Here is a 22,910-nt window from a genome sequence, read left to right as displayed (position 1 = left end):
CTGCTCAAATGCATGTAATTAATAACAAAGTGATATCAGCAGACAGAGAAGCAAGTGACCCAAACAATGCTAGAGATAATTACTGTTTCTAATGCTAATGTGTTAGACTCCCATGTGTGATCCTCTTAAAATCTTTTGTTTGTTAGGGAGAGGTATAAATACTGTAACTGCAATGTGATTGCATTTCAAAAAAAAAGAAAGATGCAAGTGTGGTGTGTTGGCTGGGAAATTAAAACATGTCAAATGAGAACTTTCAGTATCAAGATGATGTGAGGTTATAATGAAATCTGTCAGATATATATGAATAGTTAACATACCTTTCTCTTTCACAGCCTAGCAAATAAACAGTAAAATACAGCAATAATTATTATACTTTCATACTGGTGTATTAATATCAACCCCAGTGATCTTGATGTACTAAAGCATTATGCTGTGATGTGAACTATTGCAGAATATGAGCAACGTTTGTTCTTACCGTTAGAATAGGAAACAAATTTTGTTTGCTGTTGGTTGGTTTCTAAGTGCAGGATCTGATCTGTTAAAAAAAAAAAAAAAAAAAGGCAGAGAAGTGAGATTATTTTAAATATTTAATTTTTCAATTAGAAGTTGAATATGAAGTCACCACATATTCAAAACAGTGCAACATGTCATGAGAACTGGTCCTCTGTCACTTGAGACAGACTGTAGAGTGCGTGTTTTTCCCTATGGAGCTTCACAGATGTAAAAGGAAGATAGTGGGCTAGAACACTCAGTGAAGACCTACTCTTTTAAACCAATATTCGTGCTTCTATGCAGTGATATTATGTTATTTGTACTATATTATTCAGCCAGTAGATATCTCTATGTGTGTTCTTTCCACAGATTTTTTACAAAAAAAAAAAAAAAAAGAAAGAAAGAAAAAGAGAGATTTGTGATAGGCAGGAACAGAACTGGAATTTCTGAATCAGGTTGTACGCATTTGCTCAGTCTTTTTCAAAAGACTTGGTATCAGAACTTCAGAATTTTATAGGATGTGTTGTCTATAGTTGGTGGAATCATTTACTAGCCTTACAAATCTATTTCAAAGTCTTGAAGTCTCAGAAAGGCCTTTTGTTGGTACTAACTGAAACAAATAGATGTAGAATGAAAGACATTTCCACAATGACAAAAAGATTTTTCAGACTTAGTTCTTAAGGTGTTTTTCTACTCAGCTAGTATAGATCGTAGAAATGATCATAACCAAGCTAATTTATGAAAGCTGAAAATATAAAGACTTTGATTATAATCAATAGGAAGATTCCCATTTGCTTCATATCAAGCCTGAAAAGAATGCTTCCAGTACAGACGTGGTGTTTGATCTTGTGCTTGCCAGTCAGGGAGTCTGATGTGAAAGAATTTAACTATTGGRTCGGTGCGTCTTAAAAGGCTTAGGAGGGAAGAGAGAGTTTCTTCACTTGAAAAGCCCTGTCTTGCTCTGTATCAGGCTTTCCAGGCATCGGCAAAATGATCAGTGTAATTCTTTCTCAGCACAGATTACGCTGTAAAAGCAAGAAAACAAACAACATTGCTTGTGTAATAAAATGGCAATTTTTCTACGATCACTGTTTTCAGAGATGAAATAAATGCACTTTTCACTCTTTTGATGGTACGTCATACCTCTCTCCAACTGTTTGGTACACCTTGATATTTTTTTCTCTTTGCTGTCTTCGAGGAAGATGAGTGGGGGGGGGGGGAAACAAATCTGCCATCCAAGTTTGCCATCCTAGCAGTCTCTCTTCTTTCTTTGTTTTATATTCTTAACTGTTTTCATTGGTTAAAATAAATTATAGAATAATCTTATAAAACCCAACTGGGTCGGGAASGGATCTTTGTATGTCACTTCAGATAGCTTGGTCCTTCATGGTTTATAGTTTTGTTTTTTAGTGGGCAGGCAGTATGCCATGTAATTTATGTTTTAGGTTGTTAGACTGATTATTCTAGTATCATTGCTTTGCCAGAATCTTTGTAATGTTCTTGAAAGGCAAGTAATAAGACCTCCATTTTACAGATGAGAATTGAGGYTGATGTGAATTAGTCACGGCCAAATCTGTAACATGTAAGGAAACTAGAAGCTGTCTGAAAAAAGGCAGCAGGGAACATCAAAGACACAGAATGGTTTCTATACAGGAGCTTAAACAGACGAGGACTCTTCAGCTGAGAAAGAGATGGCTTAGAGAATATGACAAAGGACTGTAAAATCATGAACTGCGTGGAGAAATTGAATAGAGAACAAAAGTTCAATCTGTCTCATAATACAGGAAATAATGGTCCTCAAATGAGAGTAGCACAGGGAAAATTCAGAACAATTGAAAGGGCGTATTTTTTCCTCTACACATAATTCAGCTGTGGATTTCTTTRCCACATGATACTGAGAATATCAAACTTCTGCGTAAGTTGAAAAAGCAGTTAGGCAAAGTCACTGGGAGGAAGAGGGAAACCTATCAAAGGCTGTTTACACTAAAATCTGTTGCTCAGATTAGTGCTAAACTGCAGACTACTGTAATCAGTGCGTGTGTAGCATGGAAGTGCTGTTACATGCTTGCCTTATTCTTGCTGTTTCCCTTGTGCCACTGTTGAGAGGTAGACCTTTTTCTAGTCCAGTATGGCAATTCTTATTTTTTTTATGCTTAATATAACAGAAGAATTGAAACCTTAATTCAGTGAGAAAGTTTTTTATCCAGGAGCTGCAACTTCTTGTGACAGCTGTGTCCTCTACCCAGGTCTGTTTCCAGGCGTGATCAATCTTTTCCAATTGAATCTTTCAATCTACAATGTCAAAGCTGTATAGAAGGCTTAAAAATGAAAAAAATGGTATCTGCATTAACTATCAAACTCATCTATCCAGAAGCACAACTATTCACCATTCATTTTTGAAACAAGAGCGTTTGTAGATTGAAGGGATACATACTTCTAATAAGCTCAGCATGAATCTTGAGGCTGATATGAAATGGAAATTTCAAAGCTTCACAGTTGCTGTTGCTGAAACATAATGTTATGTCCAAGATAAATATGATACTGTAAGCTTATTATTACTGATGCAGTCAGGACAATGTGACCTACAGGCCCTTCAAACTTGGCGGTTCCAACTTCAGGAAGATTTCTCTTCTGCTCTTTCTTTTTTTTTAAAAGAATGAGGAATAGAGGAGAGGCTGGAGATGGTCTCTCCCACAGCACTTAYGTTGTTCTGAATGTGCCCAGGTACCTTATGAGAGGGTGCAGCAACTATTGAATTTCTTGTCAAAAGTGAGAAAGTAGAAGGAGCAAAATACTGGGGAAACCAAAATCAGAAGTCTGAATCTATATTTTCTTTGTCAGCTGCCCTAGAATTTTTTAAGGATTTTGAATGTTGTCATAGATAGGCACACTGCGTCTGAGTGAGGCTGCACTGAAACTGGGGCTCAAGCCTTGCAAACAGAAAAAGAAAGTAATGATTTGTATACTCAGAATGAAACTCACCAGCCTCTAACATTTCATTCCTGTTCTACCTATACAATTTAAACGATTTAAGAGCAGTCTTGAAATTGTACTGACAGCTAATCTCTGACATGCTGTTTTTACCATAATTCATTCTTTGTAATGAAACAAAATAGAATACTGTCATTGACAGTAGCAGAATAAAATTAAACAATAATCATCACTTGAACATCCTCTTATCAATACTTCAGATAGTTTTATGAAACCTGTGATTGGGTTCTTAAACCACTGGCTGCAGGCATCATGCTATCATCTACATTTAGCTTTTTAAAATATTTTTTCTTCTTTTGGTTGACAAGAAGTGCTTGAGAATGTAATCCTTTAAAATTTGTCATGCTAAGTAAGACAAACAAGGACCTCCAGCTTTTATTATCTTCTAAGATGTTTTGATGTTTAAAGTCATCATATACTTTTTTTTCTGTGTGAGGTAGAGATAGGAAAAATAGAGGATTGAATTTTGCACACTGGGAAACAGCCATACTAAAATGGTTTCCAGCAAGTATCTAGGACAGTAAGAATAACAGAGATTTAGTARGAGTCCTGCATAAAGGAGACAATGCTCTGCTGAAACCAGTGCTGAAACCTCTTTCATTAGTGGTGCATGCGCTAAAATGGTTATATGTCTTTWGAAGAAATGCAACGAGACGAAAGGTGAGGTTATCGAAGAATACTTTGTTTTTAACAGAATGAAAGCAGAGGCCTCTCCCACCAGTTATTTGTTTTCCCGTCAGGCTTAATGGACAACAGTGTGAAGAACTGAGTGTTTAACAAAACAGCACTCACACACATTAAGAGCAGCGCAAAGATGCAGCAAGGTTTCATACATCAGCTGTGCTACAGGGCTTTGCTGCTGGGGTACTGAGATGCAAAAGGTTAGGGACTGGTGCAAACCAAACAAGAAAACTGCTACAAGAAAAATAATCTTGCTATGTTTAAGGTATTATGACAAATCTGTAGCAGTCTGATGTAATGGATAAAGTAGCACACTACTGTAAATTCTTTCATGACTCGTTCACTGAACCACTAGATGACCTGGAGTGCCCCCTTTACCTTCTCTTATTTCAATTTCTTTTTCGTGAAATGAGGTCATTTTTGAGCTCTGCTTTCATTAGGGAAATAGCAGGTGTTACCCATCCCTTTTTAATAGCAAGGTAGAAAGTACTAGAGCCAGAAGAGCCATGATTAAAATGGTTAGCTGCTCAGAAACAGCTCTGCCCTTGTTCAGTTGGCATACAAAATAAGAAAATACTAGCAAGCATGCTTCCTAAATGAGATGAATATTATTGTACATGTTGGATATAATAACAAGTTCTGATACCTTTTCTCTCATGGCGAACTAATTCTACCAGAACACTGTGGAGAATTCATCTGCTGCTGCAACCTTCAGCCTAATCATTAAAYTGAGGAAATGATCTATTGAAGCATCTTAGTTAAGGCAGTTTCCCAAACTCAGGCCATTTGTCTCTGAAAATCCCAAGCTCCTCAGATTTCCTTTCATGTTGAGTTTTATTAGTGCCTCTATGTAAATCAAAGCTTCTTTTCCTTTATAAAAGACAAATAGAGGACAGGGATACAGCCAAGCTCGAAAGTTAAAGTTTTTCATTCACTGTTGAAAACATTGTGAACCATCACTTTGGTGAACTCTGCTCAGCTTTGTTTTTTTGAACTGTTTTCAGGCTGAAACATTTTGATACTGTTGTTTATTCATAAAATTTCAGTAATAATACAATAATTACCTGTAATTGGTGTTTTACACCATAGTATATGCCAAAGTGATTTGTAGGAGGTTGGTTGGAATTTTCAAAAGCATTAGGAGTCTAAATCCTAATGATGTTTTCAGCATTAACTGACCTTTAGTCCTTTTGGGGGATAAAATGGTTTGTGTTATCTCATTCTGCTTTTTTACCAGGACTTACTTGTTTGTTTGTTTCTGTTTCTGATCCAACATTCAAACTTGCCTTGTCAATAGATTTAGTCTGGATGCATTTTTATCAAAGCAAACTCAGGTCTGGATTCACTAAAGTCATTGCTCTGGAAAATCCTGGAGCTGATATATTTTAGTTTCTTTTATTCTAACTGCCGAAGGCACAGCCATGTTTTTTTTTTCTTTCCATCTTTTTACATTCTACAGTAAAGTTGTCTGAATTTAGAGAATTTAGTTGAAATTCAGGCATTTGTTTTGTGTTCATGTCACACGTTGTTTCTGCCACATTTGCTCTCCTTCCCCCCTCAGTGAGTGGCAAACTAAATAAAAGGAGCTTGTGTGAGATTTGGCTCAGTGGACTGTGCTCAGTCCCTGTGCCAAACATCTTAAAGGTGCAGTAGCCCACTGGCAAGCTAGGAGCTATAGCTGTTCTGGCTTTAGCAAGCTCTCAAATTTACTATTTTTTTTTTCTCCCACCTTACTGAGAATTAAATGAGAAGGTTGTCACTGGGGTCGCTCTCTGTACAATCAGAAATGGATTAGACAATACTGCATTACTTGAACCGAGGTAATGTAATGAGTAGGCAGGGTAGCAGCTGTTTATGGGAGGTCAGCTCTWACTTGAAGACTCTGTGCTGATTAAACTACATGCCTCTTCTGAGCTTGCACCTTTCTGCCCATCTCTGTACATGTGGTTTGTTCTAAAATACACCGAAAACTTCTAGAATAGAAAAGTTTCGCTAGTTTTGCTTTGCACAACATGAGTACATTATTAGAACAGTAATAATAAACTGTTCAAAAATTAGAATGTGATGCCCAAATTCAACTTTCAAAATTCAGTGCAAGACTGCTGAAATATTCAGAAGCCAAACTGGTATCACAGTCTACTGGGACTCAGCTTCCAAGTCAGTCAAGTTCTTCTGAAAATTTTATGTAGTAGCCTTCATCTCTTTTTCCATTGCCTCATTGATGCTAGTTCATTCTATAGGACTCATCAGCCAATACATACAGCATAAGATTAGGGCATGTAATGCATGTCTTCTATTTCTCCCTACTTTAATAATAAAAGTTCTTTTTTGTTAGGAGAGTGGTGATGGAAGAAGTTGCAGAACTTGTAACTTTGGGCAAATCAGCTGGRGCTTTTTATTTAAAACACATATGAGAGGGCTGCATAATGCTTGTTATTGGGTCTGGATTTTTGTCACTGCTTGATAAATAGCAGGCCAGACACAGATTTTCAAGTGAATTTTTGGAACCCTTTTCATACTGCAAATTAAGTGAAACTCTGCCCAAAAGGGAGGGGAAGAAAATTCTAAACTTGCTCTGTTGGAACATGAACCTGTGATATTTAGAGCACTTTGCCTTATCTTAAGCTTAGTGCAAGTAATGACTATGATGTTATCATCCTGGGTTGGAGATTAAATATTTTCATTATGTCTGGATTTCTTTGCATTCCTAAGAGCATTTCTGTAGTACTGTTTACTGAGCATAATCACTGTGCTGTTGATGTTTATCAAAATATGAAGATCTTCTCTTTCTAATGCTGTTAACTCACATTACCATCTTGTTCCTGCGCTGTCAGTGGGGAGAATTGCATTTAATTAAAATAATGCAAAGTAGGGAAAATATTTGTGGTTTTGCCCAGTAAAAGATTCAGAAGAGAGCGGATAGTTGTGCCTGAGGGGCTGGGGTGCAGGAGATAAGTAGCAGGGGGAAGAGAAATCCTCATCTTGCATATACGTTAATATAATGAAAAATGTAGTAACAGGCACATTGACAAAAGTCGTAGTCTTTGGCAGGGCTTTAAGGGCAATGACACTTCAAATTGATCCTTGTTGTATACTAGCTGCATTAGTATTCCATACTCACATCAACCCGGTCATCATCAGCCTGGCATGCTAATTAGTACTGTCCCTCTTTTTCTCTTTCTTCCTCCCCCCCCCCCCCCCCCGCCTTTTCCCTTCTGCTTTGATTTCCAAGTTGACCATCCACTTTTATCAGTGATATATGGTTTATATCTTCTTAGCCATTATGCTGATGACCCAGGGCAGCGCCTGCCACTTTTGATAAACTGTCAGATTATTTTTGGAATGTCCACATATGCTTTTCTGGAGGTACAATTTAGCGCTATGATAATCTACTAAATTGCTTTCTGTGCTATGCCAACTCTCTCAGTTCTGCTGCTCTTTTAAAGGTAGTACAGTGCCAGATTAAAAGTGTTCCCAGCAAATTTTATGCAATGCTACATGCCACAGATGAGACCACTGTACTCTYTGCTAGAATATTTATGAAATAGAGGGTGAAATAATGTTTTACTTTTTCCTTTTCTCGTGATGTGTCCATATGTGTATACATAGTATAAAATTATTTGTGCAATCATACGCCCTTTTTCTCTTAAAAGATTTGTAACACTGAACTTACCTTTAATTAATTTTACCACAACATATGTAATAAATTGGCAGCATTACAATGTCAGAACGACTACCTAGTATAACTTCTGTGTGAATAATTAGTAAGCTTACTGCTTCTAAAATATTAAAGAAAAACTCGTTAAAAATGGAGTTAATTACACATAGGCAAATACTGTGTTTAAAATTGGAAAATAACTGTTCCTAAAGATATCTGCTGTACTTTATTTTTTTCAAAACTTACACTGTAACATGGAAGAAGAAAAATTTGAATGGATGCGTTGAGTGGAGAGTAAACATGTGAAGTAGAAAGATGTTGGTGGGTTTCAGCTTTGTCTTCCAAGGGCTTTGTTCTGCAAAGTTTCAAACCATAGAGCCTAGAAGCTATTTAGTTGCCAAAATAATTCTGATTTTTACTGGGAGCTAGTTCCTGCAAAGGCATTAGGCACCAAGTGCTATGAGAGATCTGGCTGAGTAACATCAAGTCCAGATTTCTCAGGCTTGCATGATTGAAATATTCGAAATTAAGGAGAGAACTGAGTCCCTACATGTGCTGATGCACCGTTTCTAAAGGACTTGTTTCCTGGATTTATTGTGAAGTCGAGATGGATCTCTGGGCAGTAGTGTAACAGAAAAGAAATGCTCACTTGAAATCTGTCACGCTTTCAGGTGATATTGATACCGTTGGGAGGAATTGGAGTTGTGGTATCTGCTGAGGCAGGCAGAGGATTCATCATTCTGTGTAATTCTTGTAGTGACCCTTCAGGAGAGGATCCAGAATGCATGATGAGTAGAAGTGTGTAAGGAGACTCAAGCTGAGATTGTCACACTGTATTTGCTCCTCAGTAGAAAGACAAGTCTAGATTCACATTTGATTGTGTTAGTAGAACAGATTCAAGATAAGATCTGTGAACCTGGATGCCTTTAGCTGTTGTTCATTATTCGGATGGTTCCTATTGCGAGAAATGCACAAATTTCATAATACATTTCTTTCTGCTCATTTTTTTTCTTATAGAGCATGCAAATGTCTTGAAAGACTTTTTTTTTTTTTTTAATGGCACTACGCATAAACTTTCATTGGTTCATTTTGGGAAAAATGGCTGACCTAAATAAAGAAAAGATCTTTGATCTTGCAGAAATCAGACAGTTACTAGAAATTGGTGTCTGAAAAATAAACGTATGTGGCATCCCTTCAGAGAATAAAATATATCTTTGAATTGAAGAATCTTGATGCATAAAAAAGCCAACTTCCCACAAAGCTTCCTTGCTTTTTTTTGTTTTTTTTTTTTTTAAAGATACTTAGAATTTTAAAAAGGAGTATATAGGAGTTGAGAGACCAGGCTTCATCAATATTTTTATAAATGAAATCTCAAATCTGTATTGTGCTAKTCCTCATTTTGTGAGGTAAGTAAATTTGAAGTGGGTCATCCCTTGTTTGGATAAGCTACTGGTGAATAGTTTCACACTATTGAATGCCCTGAAATTAAGAGACATTTTCATTTGAAGCCAGTCCATAATGGAAGGTGATGTTGAGAAGTCATTATCTGTCACTCAGGAAAACTTTGTTATTGGCAGACTCTGTAACTGCTGTGTGATACTTGGATGAACAAGATGGAAAAACAGAAACTTGCATATAAACYCTGAAATACATGGCCTGTTTCTTCAGAATGGATAAGTGCTTAGCACTTACTAAACTTGGAGCTTGTGGACCCTGCCCAGCACTTTTGACAGTCTAAATCATTTATTACAAATTGAAACACTAAGTTAGAAACTTAAATTTATATTAATTGTCATAAAATATTATTATTTATTTCAGAATTTTGCCCTCTACCTGTGCATGTCAATTCTGCATCTGTAAACATGGATAATGCATTATTTTTTCTCATGTTTATATACTTTCTGTGTTTAAATTCCAGGTTCTTCAAAGGCTTGTGATTTATTAGCACATGTACAGGTCTTACCACCATGGATTTTGATTTCAAATGGGTCCTCTATGAGGTTCTTTAATGTAATTAGCAATAGTCAGTCTGATTTAGGTCATAAAATATTTGTAATACTCTGCCCATGGAAGACTTGATTAATTAAAAATCATTTGATGTATCACAGAGCTCCTTCAGTGAGGAGCATGTTGGAAATACGAAGTATTATTTATTAATTCTTTAGCCAAAATGTGGATAATAACTTGAGATTGTGGTTCCAATTTAAAGGATTTGTACATGAACTCAAATTCCCTAAGAGAGAACTTGACCTCAATTTCCATTTATTGACAGTGTATCTGGCTGGCTCACCCTCTTAAGGCATTGTGATGTGAAATGGTGGATTAAATTAAAGAAGGAATCAAAATGATTGCTTCTTTCTGTGCACTATACCTGGATTATTACCAAACTGAAAAGGTATTTTGTATTTGAATGTGGCTTATCTGAAAACAGTACCATTTTCAGCTCCATGCTCCTTCCTTTTATTATTTACATTTGTAAGCATATGGCACCTTAAGGGAAACTTTATTCTTGTATTTTTAATAATTATTGTCCACCTAGAACTCCAGTAACTAAACTTGATACTGCAAGCAAATAAGCTGGACTTGTGCAAACTGTAGGAATACCTATTCCGTGCCTGGAGAGTCTGTAAATTTCTAAATAAGTATACTGTGAATCAAAGATATGTTCAGTGAAGCAATCCCATGGCAGTGATGCCAGGATGGAGACTAATCGATTCTTTTGTTCCTGCAGCTGCCCCCACCACAGCTGTTCTTCACTGTTTGCCTTTCCCAAGACCCAGTATGGATGCTGGTAGAGCAGCTGCCCGGACTTGGCTGTCCCCCTTCGCTTTCTAACGTGTTGGACATGCTGACATGGTTTGGGCTGAGATTTCAGAATATGAACTGGCGTGGAGGAAGTATGTGCAGACTTTCTCTCCTGACTAGTGACTGTGGGTACTGATGYCCAGCAAGGGACCTGGGGAAAACAAGCTGCTGGGAATGTTAATGTTGATTATGAARCAGAGCTGCAGTCAGTCTTTYTTACTGCAAGGTGTGTCTGTCCAGAAAGGAGTCTTGGCCACCTTCAAGTCATGTATGTTCTGTTGCTAACTCCACTGTATCCAACCTTCTATTTAATGAGGCTTTCTTTAGASCTCTATCTGCTGGAAGTCGTGATTACTTGGCAACATTAGATTAAAAAAAAAAAACTTTAGGACATACTGGTAATAYTTACGAGGCAAAACAGCTGAATTACCTTCTATGTTTCAGTTCCCTTCTCCCCTCAGTGGCTTGATCCCTGGGATTTTACTCCATTTTTCCAGAACACTGGCATTTCTGACCTTTACTTATTTTTTGAATATAAAGGTAATTATACCTTCATCTCAACACTTAAAAAAATATGTTTGTGTACACTCACACACAAGTGGAAGTCTGTCTGTTTTTACTAAATGAAGCCATACAAAATTCATTGAATAGAGAATTGGGCCCATATTTTCTCACTAATAAGTAAGAGAGAAGAAGTGGAAATTGGCCTTTCTGATAAAACACCAGTACAGCTTTGTTATCACTGTATATCTGGGCTCAGGAACATCTTGCTGTTGCTGATATTGGCTGTGTTCCATGAGACTAGTGTCAAGATCTTGTGGAGTACCTATCAGCTGTATAACCAAGGAAAAGCTTGTCCAAACAGCCTGAAAGCAGTTCATGTTTTGATACTGTGAGATTTCATAACTGTAGACACAATATTGTTTTGCTGTAGTCTAGAAGTATAATCATATTTACCAGGCAAAAATAATTGAACTACAGTTAAATCAATAGCATGCTTGCATGAGAAAATTTTTTGAAGGTGAAATCTGAGCAGCTCTCAAGAATTTTATTGACTGTATATTGCAGAAATTGCAATCTCTGAAAATTGTAATTCCTGTTTTTGTGGGTTCCTTGGAAATACATTAGTTAAGCCTACTGGTCAACAATTTCTCATGAAGCAGGACAGGAGAAATTTTAGAGAGCAGAATACAACCTGCAGTGACGCTCTAGATATTATAGATGTATAGACTTTAATAGAAATGTAATTTGAAGAAGTGGTGTTTTTTAAGAAGTCTGAAAAAAGTCAATAGGAAAGATCTTGCCTGCAGTATCACAGTCCAAAAATACCTTGACAAAGTACTTCCTTTTAAAGGGAAGCATATCTTAGGGAACATTTTAGTCTTCCTGTCCCTACCCTTGTAATATAACAAAGATGGCACCTACTTTGTCGGCGTGCACGTGGTCTGACTCCTGTACAGGTACTTAGGCTAGAATGCCCACCAGGACGTGGTTGCAGGTCCTCATTGTGCTCAAGATAACTACAAGCATTAATAGATCTTTCCTGTCACTGTCAGAATAACCATTCTGCATAGTTTTGTACCTGGAAGAAATGCAATATGAATTACTCTGCATCTGTTCTTGATGCTAATCCTATTACCAACAGCAGGATTAGTTCAYAAACATAAAGAGCTGTGGTAGTCTGTTCTACATGTCTTACTATGGAAATCTAATAGGGCTCACATGCAGTACGCCACTTTTCTACTCTTAGTCTTACCACTGCATCCAAAGCTCACAGCTGCTGAGGCTCACTGTTCTAAGATGTGAATTTGAATGATTTCTGAAAAAAAGCTATTTAAAATGTAGAAATATTGTGCTAGGTTTGAGGGTTATACATTGTTAAATTAAGTGTCAGAATTTATTTCAAAATACAGATTGTGCTTCATGATTAATTTAATCACATACCTAAAATGAGGCCATGCTAGCTTAATTGGAAATTATCCTCTCTTATGTAACCAGGTTTTTCAGAACCTGCTATTACCTGTGCAAACAACAACCTCCTACGATCAGCTYTGCTGAGACACATTGTCACTGGCAGATTCAAACAAGTAATACAGAAACCAAGCACTTCCTCATGGATTCTTTGTTATGAGAAACAGTGAGACTGGGACGCTGCTAGCAGGTGCTCTACATGCTGTGCTCTTACTGCCCCGATAGGATATCACAATATTCCTCCATCACCAGGGGCCTGGTTTGGAGGAGGCCGAGTTAGTGAACGCTGGACTGCAAAGTCTTTGCTGCTGACCTGAAGTGAGCAGCCCTTTAAATCAGAAGGATATGTCCCACCTTCTAACTGCCTCAGAAACATTTCACAACTGTCTGTATTCCTCTCTTCCAATCCATCTCTTGAGTTTGTTTAAATAAAAGTGAGGGGTATGAAGCAATCAAGGTCAGGAGTGTTGCTAACTGTGTGTTAACCACTATTCTGGTACCAGTGTGCTGCTATTGTGTGTGCCACTGCCTCACTGTGTGCATAAGTGTGTTGAACAGGCACCCAATTTTCCTGTGCAAGTTATTCATCCGGATGCTGAGTTATTGCTGGAGATTTGGGGCATTATTTTAATGTTATGTATTTCCTGTACGTTGCTCCTAAATCTAATTTTGTATTTGTAGGAATAAAGAGCAAGTAATCAGATTAAAAAAAAAAAAAAAAAAAAAAAAAAAACTTCCTTTAATTTATCATGGTTCTTTTTTGTTGTTCTTGGATGGAGTTTAGAGGTAATAGGGAAGGGAGTAGCGATAATGATGTGAGTTAGTAGATTCAGGAGCTGAAGGAAAGCTAAGACACATCTATGCTTTTATAATTACCTCTGCATAATTCTGTCKGCAGATTTTCCCAGTAGAGCCACAGCATATGCCAACAAAACTTTTTCTGTTGGCATTGCCTCACCAGTTCCTCAGATGATGTGAGCTAAGTTGACAAAAGCAGTATTTTGTCAGTGGTGCTTCATCTCTTAGCACTGGTATGTCAGGACCAGACAGCATGTATTTTTCTCCCTCATYTCCTTCCTTGCTCTTCTTCCTCTCCTCACTTGATGTCTTTCCCCATAATTTGGAAATTTCCATAGAATGAAAATCTTCTGTCCTTGTTTGTCCCTTGTCTGACCCATGCTGCTTCCATGTGTGATTTAGAGTTTTAAAGAGTGATGATCTTTGCTTTCCAAAGGAGAAAGATAAAATTTCTAGAAGAAAGCAAATACGAAGTCACTTGACTTTCTTTTTCAGCCTTTGGATTCTCAGTGGATCTGACTTGGTCAGGCAGGGCTGAGGAGGAGRAAAATTTAGAGCAGATGGAATTACAAAAGGAGTTGCTGTGGCAGATGGTGACTATAGGCATTTAGTGATGTGTCCTAGGTTTTAGGGGGTTGCTTTTCTACCCTTCTAGTGGCACTGATCATACATGAATATTTGTGTGTGTTTACATATGAAGTTATACTGGGGGATAGGGATCTGTTATCAACAGAAGAAGAAACTTGGGGAGCTCTGATAGATAGTTTCAGTATTTCAGAGTTCATCTTTGATGATAATTTAATCCAATGGCAAAGAGCATTGGTAGGAATTTTTCCATTGTCCTTGGTAACATTTGATCAAATCTGTAAATTCTTGAATCACCATTTCTTCCAAAGTCAGTTTATCTTCAGTCTGTGGGATTTATTTCTTCTAATAGTCATTGTCATTCTTGCATTCAGAATAAGTTCAGAGCTTCATGGCCATAACTATATAATTGGAAACTAGTTGGTGATTTGTTATGGTCATTATTTCAGGTAGCCAAATTTTTTGAAGAGATTCTTGGAATATTCTTAGACTTAGCCAAAAAACATGACATTCTTTATGTTAAGCATATGAGCTGACTCAGAGAAGTTAGCTTGCTCGCAGCTAAGTAGCATATTAAGTGCGTTGTTGGATCTGCTTAGCACTAACAGAAACTCAACATACAGACATAGCATTTGCTATGAAGAACTTGTATGTCACAAATGGCTGTGGAAGCTGCATACTAGTTCAGAAATGCTGTCCTCAATCCATTTTGGATTTACTTAGCATTATGTTCCCTTGCTTGCCCTTTGGATCTGTGGTCTTTGACAATATATACATAATTTAGGATTAGTTCACAGAGAACTGGTACTCAATTTGCTTACCTGTATTAGGATTCTGTCTTCACTCTACGAGGTTGGCACAGTTGAATACCTAGTACACATCCTTGTTAGTGGCCTTTGAGAGAAATCCACAGAAGAGGGATGGCAGCCTGGGAGAGACAGGTTGCTTTGTCACCTTGCAGAGCATCCATCTCAGCAGCTCCTGTCAGCCGTGTTTCCTCTACCGGTGTAACTTAAACTGCCCTTACTTCATCCGCAAGCTCAAAAATCTTGAAAGAAGGTAGAGAAAGTGCTGCTATCTGAAATATTTTCTGTACGGCGAAGTGATTTACACTTCCCTGACTCAGCATAGGTAAATCTAGCCCAGTGACATGCTCAGTCCTAGGCTAAATCCTGGCTTTGCCTAATCATTCTGTACTGTGTTGCTTTCAATCTCTCCATGTTTTGTGAAACTTTAATCAGCTATAAAAAACTGTCTTGTAGAGTCAAAGGAGGAGGAAAGATGAATTAAAAATGAGGAGGAACACAGTAGTTTATAATAAGCCAAGTTCCTGTTTTGGATTTTTCTTTGTGTAGAAATGCAGATGGTTTTGACATACAGCAAAGAATATGTGGTTGGAAACAGACTGGAGAAACCGCCCTGAATCTAGAAACCTCTGAATTCCAGTGTTACACAGAGATGATACCATCTCTGTCTTTATGAAATGTCTGAGGCAAAATTTTGCCCTAACTGACTTCAAGAGCAAATCAGGGCAGCCTTTCACTAAGGATAGAATTGTCACCCTCAGACTAGAAGGAAGGTTAGATGTATGTATTTTGCCTGTGTGTAGTCTCTCTTTACTTGCAGAAAATTGAGAAATTCTTTTGCTATTCTAAACCACTGCTAACTATTGCTGTATTCTGAACAAATAAATAGCTGGCACACTGCATGTTCAGGGAGGTTATCTTTTATAGCTTTGATCCTGAATGTTGTACTGCTCAGATGAACAATGTGGCTCAGTGATCTTCCTCCTGTTGCTAGTTAGACTATTTTTTTTCCTGATATTGGAACAATCTTATGAATCTTATTTTCATAAATCTCTGCATGGCATGGGAGAAGGCTGGACTTCCTTATAAGAAGAGCTGGGATCCACGATTTGGAATATTTCTATATAGGAACCAGATATAACTAATTTCTGTCTGCTGTTACACGGAAAAATCTGTAACAGATGGACCAGTGTGATTTGACAAATAATTTATCTAACATTTCCCTCATCAATCTTTAAACAATTGGTTCATTTCTTAATTGTGCAGTCAGCTCCAAATCCTACTTTGTTACATATTTCTTAGCATACTGATGGGATTGGTCTACATCCATTGATACAAATGAAGAGAATTATTGTTTGAATGTGCTGTGAATCAGGCCTTATATTTTTATGCCAAACAGTCTCAAGACGAAGCATCATAATTAGTGGATGGGGAAAACCTAGGTTCATTGCAAGTTAGCAGTGTTTGGCTTTATTATTTTTCTTTGAGGTGTCCCTCTGTGTAAAGAATAAAAGCCTACTTATGGCACCATTGAAATAGAAGTATTATTTTATCTCAGACTGTAGGTGCATTTGTTTGAGGGCATGGTGCTGCGTACGGTGATATCAATAGAAGCTTTGTGAAGCAGAGCAGTGTCATGGCCTTACTGCTGAGCTTCACATATTAAACCTCCCCTTCCCTCTCCTTCGGGAGTTCACTGTTGACATCTTACTCTGTCACAATGAAGTGCTGTGATATTCAGTAGTTTTCTTAATGTCCAAACTACTAAACTATTTGATGTCTGTTTAAATCTTCTTTTGCGCTCCCCTCAAGATAGTGATTTTTTTCTATGTAATTATAGGAGAAAAGTTTGAAAAAGCTGACTTAAGACTCCTAAAGGCTCATTGAACAGTGGCAACCAATAAGTCTCCCCCCYTTTTTTAAGTAGTCTCGTGAATTTTTAAGTCTTGAAGTTGGTAATGACTGTCCTGCAGATGTATAGAAATGAATATTTCATCCAAATCCACTAGCTTTAAAAGGGGTGATTTGGATAAATGATTTCATTTCCCTTCCATATTTTAATTAAAACTACTGTGGCATAGACTGGGCACTTTAACAGATCTCTTTTAATAAATTGCAATGGGTGCTATTAGTTTTCAAGGTATTACTCAAGATTAACTCTCTTTTTTTTTCTAGAGTTTCTTCAATACTTTCTTTTCTTTCTTCTTCTCACTTTATTGCATCAGTATGCATTGCAAAACCAGTAGCTTGTACATCCTAAGCTAAGATAATGAGACCAATATTAATTCCACTAGAGCTGCTGCAGGCATGCAAATGAACCTTTCCTCTGTCCAGCGGAGCAACTCTGAGACTTGCAAAGAACACCCGGGCTGAGAAGCATGAACAGTGAGGGAGAAAGGAGCAGAGGTGAGGGTGAGCCAAAGGATGCGCTAAAAGGGGCTGAAGTTTGAATTAATATTTGCAACTAGAAACTGCTAGGGTAGTTCTCCAGTTTGTCCCTACTGGCTGAAATCTTGTAATCACTGTCCTGTTAGTGCCAAGAAGTACACTGTATGAATCCCTGCGTGCAATTTTGTGTGCACATTTCAAACTCAGCTAGGCAAAGTGCCTTGCAGGTTGTACCACACTGTGCAAAGCGAGTCAGAGCAAGCTGCTTTGTCTCAGAACAGTGTAGTAGTGGTAGGGTGAGGCTAACTGGCTCTGCGACTCGGCAGAGCTGATTCATGTGGATGCAGTGCTGTGCTGACAAGACTAGTGCTTTGAATTCGGGCAAGAATTATTTAATAACTGGCTTAAGACTCCCAGTTCCACTTTTTTTTCATGGGTCAACCATGCCTCAAGGCGACTTTCATACACACGACAGGAGAGTGTCGTCCCTCAGCCCCGTATTGTCTCTTGTAACGCATTTCCATCGTCAGCGGCTGCGGCTTCCTCGAGTGGTGGAAACGGGCGGCCCCAGCTCGGCGCCGGGGACCCAGCGCGTGGAGGCTGTTAGCTTCCTTGCAGGCACAAGCTGGAGACGGGGCTCTTCGGCCCGTGAACAAGGGGTCATGCTTTCAGGGTGAGAAACAGCTGATTCAGCGCCACATGTGTCTGCCAAAGTGACAGGTGTCATGTTTACCTGAAAGACATAATTAGTCTGAAATTAATTGAGGATGTCTGTATTTCATCTGGCGTAACTCTCCCTCTCCTTCCCTACATTCCCCCCTCTTCCTGCCTGGCTCTCTCCCTCTCCCACGCACTCTCTTGGGCACTCTCTCTTTTTTTCAGGAGGGGTTGGCTTTTCCTTTATTATCTAAGTGTTGTCAAGATCCAGATGTCCAGATACAGATGACTCCCTCCTTTACCAGTGTGGATAGAATAGGGCATACATTTCTGAAATAGTTCCTAAGGATTTTTGTCTGTCTACCCTTTATCGTTACTGCAATTTAGAAGAGCCATTTTTAAAAGTCCAGCAAATATCTTTCCATCACTATTTAATGTACTGGGTTCCTAAACAATTGCAATTGATTTTATTTGGTCTTGCAAACACAAATTATCCTGTAATTATCTTAGCCTTCCAGCCATGCTTACATTGACTTGTTTGTGTTTTAAAGTGAGAAAATGCAGACTTTGTCATAAAAATAAAAAAGGTTAGTCTCAAATAAAAGATTTCTTTTTCCTGGTTAGCAGGATGTGCATCAACTTCAATTAATTTTCACCTTTATAGCATGTTTAGTTTAATGCAAGAAGTAAGGTGAATTTCAAAATTAAATGACCTTTATTTTTTGCTTTTGCTTGTAGTTTCTGCTAAATGGCTATTTCAGGGTTCATCAGTGACCGTCTCCTAAACTCTGGGATTCCTTGCTTTTCCTCAAAACAAGTATACAGAGCAGAATATTAAAGCGAAAGTATTTTTCAACTACAGTACATTTCTGTACAGCCAAGGCTTTGGAGTTTAGCTTGCAGCATGTACCCCGTTATTGGTTTCTTAGAGATCTCTAGGAAGGCTTTGTCCAGAAACATCATAGAAGACGAATAGTAACCACAGGTCTCAGAGCAAGGATAATCCAGGCTGTAAATCTGCGCCTTGCTGCTGCTGTGGCAGTGACAGTGAAGTCACCACCAGAGAAATTCTGACTCCAGGTGGGCAATAAGCAGCAAGAGCACAGGAACTCTGAAGATCTTGTGTTCATGCCAGTGTCATCTGTAGTGAGAGTGAGAAATACTGGAAAGCCTGTGGCAAAATGTGAAGAGTTTATTCTTAAACAGAGTGAGTTTTTCCACAGCTTTTTGAATGCATGGGGGCAGGAGTAGACAGGTGTGTGTCTTGAGCCACTCTGGATTTATTCCCATGTAGTTCAAATTAGAATTTAGCCTGAATTGCCTGCAAATACATTCCATTTTTAATAGCCATGTCCACACATTCGGATTAATGGTTCTGCATTATCAGCATTAGGTCTCATTTTCATTTTTGTTTTTATGACATCCGGGGGATTTCCAATAAGGCCCTATGAACTGCTGTCTTATTGGTGACCATGAATTGTTGACGATTAAATACTGTGTAGTGTTGAAGATGAGAACCTGAATATATACATTGCCATCAACAGTTCACAGGACATTAGAGCTTCAAGGTCAGAAGTTGCACGTCTGCATATGATGACAATATATTAATGAAATTGCTCCAGCCATTACACTCCAATTGCTAATTTATTCATAGCTTACTAGCAGTGTAGGGGAGGGGGGAAGATAACCCAAGGTCTGAGTTCAGTAGCCCTTGAAACGAAGACRCATACTAGCTTTATTTGCAGCATTTGATTTCTAAACCATGTATCTATTTCAACCTTGGTGAACAAGACCGGACGAAAAAGAGACAGGTGAATATACCCAGATAAATTGACTTGAAGTAGGCCTTATTATCAAATCATTCCACTGGAGGGGAATCTGAACAGAAGTAAGTCAGTCGTATTCAAGACATGATGAAACATACTCTCATGTTCCTAAAAGCCTACCCTAAGCCCCCTAATCATCCTGTGACTAGAATTGTTATTGTTGGCTGGTTCACATTCCTCTGTACTGAAGATTGTTATCCCTGCAAAAGTGCTCACCATGAGTTAAAATGTAGTAGTGAGGTTAGAACATGCCAAAAGTTAAGCTAGTTGCACTACAGAGTAGCAAAACCAGGTGCTTTCTTCTGTTCCTTTATTACCTGGTTTGTTCTGGAGAGTTTTACCAGCTGCAGAATATGGTTGAGGGATGTGACTTTTCATCACTTCAGCTGTGCTAATACACCTCTTAGGGAAGATGCCTCCAAGGCTACATAATACAAATAACTGTCATAAATTATACTGTTAYTAGAGTTTTAATTTCACTATTGTAGAAGATTGTCAGAATAAAACTTAAGCTTCCTGATGACACATATCCTCAAAGTGGGGTTCAAATGCTCTGTGTTGCCTTTCAGCAAAGGAACTCATTTTACTGTGTGCCTCAGTGGGAAAAAGCCTTAATATGGATGTGATTGTTTCATTAGTGTTCTGGTTGTTTGGATAAAGGAAGATAAAGAGCTTGCTCTCTTGCCATTTGAGAGTGTTTGAGAGTGTTTGTTTTTCTCTCATATTTGTCCTGTACATTAAACAACTTTGAGAGTGCCATAAATACGCTTTATTTTGGGGACTGGGGATCAACCATTTCCATATAGGCACATTTTTTTCATTTAACAAGCAAAAATTTCCTTGTGAAAAAATAAAGTTTAGTCTAGCCATCCTAAGTAGGACTTCAGTTCAACGACACATTTATATATATGTGCTTAAGTCTAATCCCATGAAAGCATTTTAATGTATGCTTCAGTATGTGTAGGTTGTTGAACTGGAAAAGCTCTGTTGCTTATAGGGAGTCTTTAAATACATGACACCCAAAAGCATTAAATGTAAAACTATCTTCCTTACAATCCTAAAGAGAGCTAAGCAGGCTAATGGGAGGTGGCAGTAACTTCCATGGGGAGGAAGGTCCAGCAGCCCCTGCCTGATGATGTATACCTCTTCCCCCTGGGTCCCATAGCTGGGAAGAAATTTACTTAAAGATGTCATCTCCAATAATATGGACATGACTTGTGCCTGTAACAGTCTCTTAATGAGCTGCATGGTCACTCCTGTGTTAACCCTTGTTATTTTAATTAAATATCTGTCTGCCTTGGTAGTACCTGGGGATTGCATTGACACAGCCTTTCATTGGAGGTCATTGGTTTGAATCCAGGCCTCTGATTCCAGCCAGGGTTGGCTAGTGGCAGTCTGATGCTTAGTATGGGAATTAGCTGGCCATGTTCCTTCAGGTGTACTGAACAGCTGCAGAAGTTGCAAAACCACCGTCACAACTGGCGCTGCTAAGTAGTCTGAGCCAAGGTTTGATTTGTGCATTGGAGATGGAAGAGTCTTCCCTGCTCTCATTTCCAGCCTTGGAATAAAGCATGTTAGTGGGACAGCATGGAAGTTTATATTGCATCTAACCAGTTGTCATGCTGCTGAGTAGACAAAGAATGTCTAAAAAGAGGAGATAGAGGAGGACAAAGGTGGGCAAAACCTTTGGGCAAAACCTGGTGGGCAAAGCAAAGAGGAGATAAAAGGTAAACATATGCTATTTCCTTACAGTCACTTCTTAACATTGGGAAAACTGCAAAGACATTATCAAGAATCTCAGAGGAAGGTGCCAGCTTTTGAGAATGCTGAAGTATTAAGTTGACCTAAGCATCAAGCACCCAAATGAACTTTACCTTATTTTTACATCTTGATAGTTACCTATTTCCATCCAGCTTTCCCATGTTATCCACATGAAATACGTCTTTCTTCTTTAATACAAATCAGAGGATTTTCTTCATTGTCCATGTTTCAGTTTTTGATAAAAAGCTACTTTTTATTGAAAGCTACCTTTTAAATTCTGGCTATATATTTTTTTAATGATAAAATTTCAGGGAAGATTTTGAGGGGGGAGGGGGAGAGTTTCACAATTTTTTTCTTCCATGCAAGATGATAGTTCATGTAGCTGTTCCAAAGCTGAGAGCCAGAAAAGCCAACCTTTCGGAACCTTGATCCTTTAATACAGATCTTCAGAAAGTTGAGCCTCTCTTCTTGTTTCCAGTTTTCCCACTCTGCCCTCTGTTCTTGTCCCAGAATTGCATCTCAAACTTATGCTTCTTCAGATTCAGTTTTAAGTTTTCTCCCTGCTATCCAAAAGTGCTTTGCCAGGCTTAAGCACTTCCCATGTGTTGTGTATAGAAGAAGAATGTATAATCAAAATTACACATTTAGAGTGCAATTGATCATATTTCATCTTAAGAGTATAGTTATAGATAATTTATGCAGGGCTAACAAATGTTAAATAGCACTTGGATGCATGGTTTATAGGTGTTAAAGATGGTTAGGATATTATAAATCTTATATAGGACCACAGCTGCCAATTAAGAGAGTATTAACACATGTAGAAATATTGTATTAACCCTTTATAAACTATCCAAAGTGCTATTCCTATAAATGATACTAATTTTTGGACTGAGCTTAAAAATAAAATGCACAGTAAAACTAGACCAAAAAAATTTTATTCAGATTGGAGTAGAGTGGAGTGTTTTGGTGAGATATTTTTTTCCACAGATGATGAACAATTTCATTCAACTACCTAAAAAAAAATGGAAAGAAATACCAGGTGATCGGAAAGTTCACTAAGCCTAGATGTTGTGTGGAGGTGGAATAAACTAGCTAGCCCTGACTGATGGTAGGACTGACGTGCTACTTTATGTAGTTATTAGCATGAGCAGCCACCATGTTGGTTTGTGTTTTAGGGCTATTCAGTTCAAATAYGTAAGTGCAGAGTTTTATGATGAATGAAAATAAAAACAGTGAAAAAAGCAGCCAGAGTGTGTCCTGATAGGAATCCAGTTTAGACCAAGGCCACACAATATGCCGATAGCTACATCAGCTTTTCAGGGGTCAGTCGGTATTTAAAAGCTACAGATTTTTAGGGAGGTTAGAAGGTTAAACATCTGCAAGGATCTGGGCCATTAGTCTCTCTTACAGTCCCTGTATGTCCCTGTAGATATGCAGGGGTATTCTGAGAATGTGCAGTCAGGACTGGCAGGTGCTGAATGGTGGGGGGAG

This window comes from Rhea americana, unplaced genomic scaffold, assembly GCF_003343005.1.
Source record: "Rhea americana isolate MKP2758 unplaced genomic scaffold, rheAme1 scaffold_171, whole genome shotgun sequence".
NCBI classification, from domain to species: Eukaryota; Metazoa; Chordata; class Aves; order Rheiformes; family Rheidae; genus Rhea; species Rhea americana.
Note: the sequence above shows the minus strand (reverse complement) of the source record.